At 34.5% G+C, this 6,300-nt stretch overlaps 1 protein-coding gene across 1 annotated transcript in view; it reads left to right on the top strand.

The window, feature by feature from the left end:
- Positions 1-6,300, top strand: part of LOC143228486 (uncharacterized) — an 86,311-nt gene that overhangs the window by 23,658 nt on the left and 56,353 nt on the right. The gene's annotated exons all lie outside the window — the stretch shown is intronic.

The following is a 6,300-nucleotide window of genomic DNA, read 5'->3' as shown; positions in this document are numbered from 1 at the left end:
CCACTTGTTTAAGACCTATTGTTATATAAGTGAATAACGTCCGTTGTAATGGTCTATAACCTAAATTAGCTACAGTGTGCACATGTGTAAGACAATATTGTTATATAAAATGTGAATGAATAATTTTTATATAAAGTGAATTTTTTTGTTTTGATGGTTTCTAATCTGCTACAACGTATATACTTATAAGACAAGAGAATTGTTTTAAAATGTCAATTTAAAAAGGGAATTAGAGTTCGTCAAAAAGTACAGCGAGATGAAGCTTAGATATTCAAGTCTACAGCTAGATGAATCAGAATGTGAAGCTTAGATATTCAAGTCTACAGCTAGATGAATCAGAATGTGAAGCTTAGATATTCAAGTCTACAACAAAGTCGGCTGGAAACAGTGTCTACATTATTTTTTCATGCAAGAAGTTATTGTTTTGACACCACTAAAATTGATAAGTACTATAGACATGGAGCTAATGTCAATAATTTGTCTTGTTTCTTTACTTTCTTATTATTTCGCTTTTTAAATTAAGAGTTTTTAATTATCTCTTTTTCGCTTTTTTAAGTTCTTATGTCCACTTGTGGATAATAAATTTTAAGTTATATATGTGAATATGCATTCACTTGAATGTTACACGTATTTCTGCAGTTCATTGCTACATTACGTTTTTCTATTCAACCATTATTTACTGAGCCAGGTAGTTTTATGCAGGAGTTTCGTGTAAACACGTGGTTAACAAGCGTCGAGTACAAATGGAGCTGCTGACAACAACACATGTATATATTACGTATTTATAGCCATGTAAATCAATTTTCAATGAAAAAATAGTCAACTGTGTAAATAAGTCATGGACATTCGTAGCGTTTTATGTAGTATATCTTTCTATGTTTTGGTGCAAAATACCTAAGAAACTACTACAGGCTTGTGAAACAAAACAAACGTGTCTTTTCTTTTTTAAGTTGTGGCTTGTAAAGCAATAAGCAATAATAATAAGGTTTGAAGCATTGTTATAACTATATTCATTGTTTATTATAATAATGAAGTATTTCCAACAAGTTTAACGGTGCTTAAAATGCTTCCACATGTTTGCAATGCTTGAGTGACTTCGAAGAATTTATGTTGATAGCGAAGGGAAAGTTAGAAAATTTTATAGAGTGGAAATTTCAAATTTCAAGAATAAACATAATGATAGCTTTACAACCTTCGCAGGAGTTTGTTTAGTAACTGTGCATAGATTCTGACGCAATATATCTTAGCCGTTTTGCCGTAGACTTCAATGTTTGAATAGCTTCGAAAATAAACTTGGCCAGTAGCGGTGAAAACTAATAAATTCTCTTTCAAGAATCAACATAAAATAGTCCTGCGAATTTGGTTTTTAGTAGGCTTACCCAAGTTTGAACAAAGTATACATCGTAGATTTTAGATTTTCCTACAAGCCTGCAAAATAATATTAATAATAATGTGAAGAAATAGATAAATCTTAAATATTGTCTAACAATCGAAAAATCACCTGTTTTGCCATTATCAATATATTTTAGCAGACTTAGCCGTTCAAATAGAGGGTATGTCCTATTAGTTTTGTGAAAGTCGTGAGTGATCCATATTATGAAAAACTGTCGTGAATAATTTCTGTTGTGATTGTCTGCAACTTGCCAAGATAATATTGTAATACAAGACAAATATTCTTTGTTAGTGAGATTTCGTCTTCTATAATTACACATTTGTTCGAAACATTTAAACCCTTGCTTTCAACTTATCTTCATAAAAAAATATATGGTTTTTTTTCGCATTTTAAGACATCTAATTCGTCTACAGCACAGCACCAATATTACTATCAAGCATAAAGCTACTAAATGGGCCATTTAGCTGTGCTTACTGCAACTATCGAACCCCAATTTTCAGCGTTATAAGCCCCTCAGACTTAGCGCGGAGCCACTATGGAGGCGGTATTAGTATTGAAACACGAATGTCACTGAGTACCAAAACAGGTCCCTCAATAGGACAGCTGTAAGTCTGCGGACTTAAAACGCTGAAATCTGGGGTTCGATTCCCCGCGGTGGACACAGCAGAGAGAAAGAAAAACCAACAACGTTTCGTTTCTCTTGTTAATGATTGATAAATTATTCATATTTAAGTATGCTTTTTTATCCATTATTCAATTTCTTGGTTTATTTATTTACGTTCCCCGCTGGTACAGCGGTAAGTCTACGGATTTACTATTCTAAAATCAGGGTTCGATTTCCTGCGGTAGGTTCAGTAGATAGTCCGATGTGGCTCTGCTATGATAAAACACACACATTTATTCATGTATGCGGAAAAAACAAACTGCTGGGCCAGGTGGTTAAGGCATTCGACTCGTAATCCGAGGGTCGCGGGTTCGAATTCCCGTTACACCAATTATGCTCACTCCTTCAGTCGTGGGGGAGTAATAACGTGACGGTCAATCCCACTATTCGTTTGTAAAAGAGTAGCCCAAGAGTTGGCGGTGGGTGGTGATGACTAGCTGCCTTCCCTCTTGTCTTACACTGTTAAATTAGGGACAGCTAGCGCATATATCCTTCGTGTAGCTTTGGGCGAAATTCAAAACAAACAAACTATAATAAAACACATTTTTCCATGCGAAAAACAAACTTCAATAAGTGTAAGACTTGCTGCTGTACCCCAGCGGACAGCAGTAGAACTATAAACTGATTTCTGAAGTGTTTTTTTTTTAAGGATAATTTGCTTAAAACGAAAGTAAATTGTAATTAAATTTCTTGTAATAACAAGAAACAAAAATTACAGTTGAAGCTGTCTATATGGTGTTATATGTATGACAGAAGTTATTCAACATATTTTCTAATTACTAATCTTTGTGTATAATTTTTGTTAAAGATTTATCGCAGCTCCAGCTGAGGATTAGCTATCAAACTAATCTATAAATTAATAAAACTATCTGCATAACAACTCATCTATTAGCGTACAATGTCATAAAATATATCAGGAAACCGATCGAGATTTTGATGGACTTTATAAAATCATTTGAATAAAACAGTCTTTCCTAAATTCTTTCGTGTGCTATACTCTGATTAAATATTTTAGTATTGAATTAGGCCGTCAGAATTCGCTTAAAGTAATCATATTGGTTACGCTAGCTTCTTTAGAATAAAGGTACACTGTGTTGTGTCTATCGCGGAATCGAACCCTGCATTTGAGTGTTGTAACTTTGTCGGCTTATCGCTGTCCCATTAGGGAATTTTTTTTAAAATTTTTATTCAAAATTCTACTATCTAGTTGCTTGAACTGCAGGTGGGTCGCGGGTTAGAATCCCCTTCACATTAAACATGCTCGCCCTTTCAGCCGTTGGAGCGTTAAAATCTCACCGTCAATCCCCATTATTGATTGGTAAAAAAAGAGTAGCTCAAGAGTTGGCGGTGAGTGGTGATGGCTCACACTACTAAATTAAGGACTGCTAGTACAGATAGCCCTCGTGTAGCTTTGCACAAAATCCAAACTCTATAAATTAAATGTTGGATGTAGCCTATTGAAGAAATTCTAGTTTTAGGGTCTTAGGTTTGAGGCGTTATGCCAGTAAAATTTTTCTCATATGAGCGCGTTATGAAAGTCAATGCAGTTATCGTGATTAAAACGTTAGAAAAAGTCCTTGTAGGTGTAGATGTTTCTGGCTCGTTGGTTCCCCTCCCAATCAATGTGACTGAATACAAGCGCACTTATACCTCAATCTTGAGATTTGTCATCTGGACCTACATACCTATAAGAAGCCTTTCAAGTTACAAAACTACTCTTTTTAAAGTTCAGTAGTTCGTTCTTGTTTCTACACTTGTTTTGTTATTTTCTGGAGTTCTTGTTTATACACTTATTTTGTTCACTTCTGGAGGTTAGTTCTTGTTTCTACACATTATTGTTCACTTCTGGAGATAATTCTTGTTTTTTCACTTGTTTTGTTCACTTCTGGAGTTAATTCTTACTTCTACACTTGTTTTGTTCACTTCTGGAGTTAATTCTTATTTCTACACTTGTTTTGTTCATTTCTGGAGTTAATTCTTGTTTTACTCTTGTTGTGTTCACTTCTGGGTTAATTCTTATTTCTACACTTATTTTGTTATCTTCTGGAGTTAATTCTTATTTCTACACTTGTTTTGTTATCTTCTGGAGCTAATTCTTGTTTGTACATTTGTTTTGTTCACTTCTGGAGTTAATTCTTATTTTACACTTGTTTTGTTCACTTTTGGGGTTAATTCTTGTTTGTACACTTGTTTTGTTCACTTCTGGAGTTTATTCTTATTTCTACACTTGTTTTGCTCACTTCTGGAGTTAATTATTGTTTTACTATTTTTTTGTTTGCTCTCACCTGGAGTTAATTCCTGTTTTCACATGTTTTGTTGGCCTCTGATGTTAACTGCTGTCTTAAAGTTTGAAATTGTTTTACGGAAAAAAAATATTTTTTTTTTACAAAAATGATATTGTTTTCATACAGGTTGATTATGCTAATTTCTAACATTATTAAACAACTTTTCGATTCAGTGTAAAGATCCCTTCCTCCCAGGATGTGTCAGCGATAAAATTCAGGGTTCGATTCCCTGTGGTGACTATGGTGCAGATAGCTCATCACAAAGTATTTGTGTAAGAAAAACAACACCAACCAGCAACGTAAAACGCACGAGAACAGTTTGATTGGTTGTATATTTGCATCCTTAATTACTGTGTAAACGTAGTTTACGAGTTATTTGTAACAGACGGTAAAATAGTTGATAAGATCGAAGATGTTATATGAAACTGACATTCTTCACGTCTTACTGTCGTCAGTTTCACGAAGGAGAAAACAAAGGAGCTGCTGTCAACGTTCCACGTGGCAAAAACGTTTCATCATGTGATGACGCTGTAAACCGGAAATAACATTTTTATGGGATGTGGAGATTGAGATATTAGTTGACCACTTGGAATTCTGTTTCTTCCAGTCGTTCACCTTTAATGCCTCGATTAATTTTGATTGTCATCTTTATTTGTTCCAAGTTGTTTTGCTAAAAAGAATAAATGATACAGCAAGAAGTTGATGAGAACTGAATGGTATTTAGAAGTCATCACTACACGTATATGCTAACTAATCATTCGGGGGGGGGTTCTCTTGTCACTCTTGATTAACATTAATGCAGGAAATGCGTGCTTACCTTTATCACACCAAATTAGCACGTGACGCGTTTCAGAAACTGATTGATTAATGTTGTTCGCAATTTCTTTGAGTGTGTGTGTTATTTTGTCGGCATAACAAACATAAGCTACGCTGTTAATGGGTGAAGGTTATTCAGCTGATTTGCTTTGTTCTATACCTTCAAGAATAATTCATATTTTCAATATAAATTAACCACGAAATACTTTTTTTTGTAGTTTGTGGGTTTCCAGTTCGCTTACAAATTTTATATCTTAATGTTTTTACCAAGTTCCAAAACCATTCCCTTTTTACCTTTTAAATCAAGTTTCTAAGTTTTCTTTTTGCGAACGACGATTTTGCTGTGTTATTCTCCTATTAGAGGCAGCATGCTGAGGGCCAGGCGTGTTAATGTGCCGGAATGTAAATCCAGGGTTCACCTTTGTGTCCTGTTACCCTAAAATCTCGTCCTGCTCGTTAGAGTCATGGATGCATTATAAGAGTGATGGTCAGATCATGGTATTTGATTGGAGTCGCACAAGAGTTGGCGGTTGGTGTTCCTGTCTTTCTTTCCTTTAGTCTATCAATTCAAACTTAGCTCTTAAAAAGCTTTTCTGGAATATCCTAAACAAGAAAGTTCTGGAATTTTATTGAGTAAGAAGAGATGTATTTTACAAATAACCACTGTACTTAATTATAGTGGAACTTACGGTCGACGGTAAACTTCTTGTATGCTAACAATTAGCGTAATATGAGTATGATGAAACTTAGCATCAAAATACGTATCTAATATCTACTGCGTACATGTATGTCAAGCTATATTTGCCTTTAGAAAATTCTGTCAACTTGCGTAGTCATCGTTGTATATATTACTTGACTGTTTCTTTACACACCGTTAATTCACATCTGCAGGAGAACAGGTGAGTGGTAACCTTTGATTTGTCTTTCTGCGTCTTGAATTTCAGGTTAATTTAGTTATTGTTTTTATTTGTAATCTGTAACACCAGTGTTGTTACCTCACAAAACCGTTAATAGTACAACCCAAACTAGTCATTACTTTTAATAGAACATTATGTACTTGGGAGGTGGTAATTATTTTTAGGTTTTAGGTTCTTCTGTTGGGTCACCGTAGTGTCACAAATGTGACTCTAATTGCGACGGAC

This window comes from Tachypleus tridentatus, chromosome 10 (assembly GCF_004210375.1).
Source record: "Tachypleus tridentatus isolate NWPU-2018 chromosome 10, ASM421037v1, whole genome shotgun sequence".
Lineage (NCBI taxonomy): Eukaryota > Metazoa > Arthropoda > Merostomata > Xiphosura > Limulidae > Tachypleus > Tachypleus tridentatus.
The sequence above is the reverse complement of the archived record's forward strand: the minus strand, read 5'-3'. Positions and strand labels throughout refer to the sequence as shown.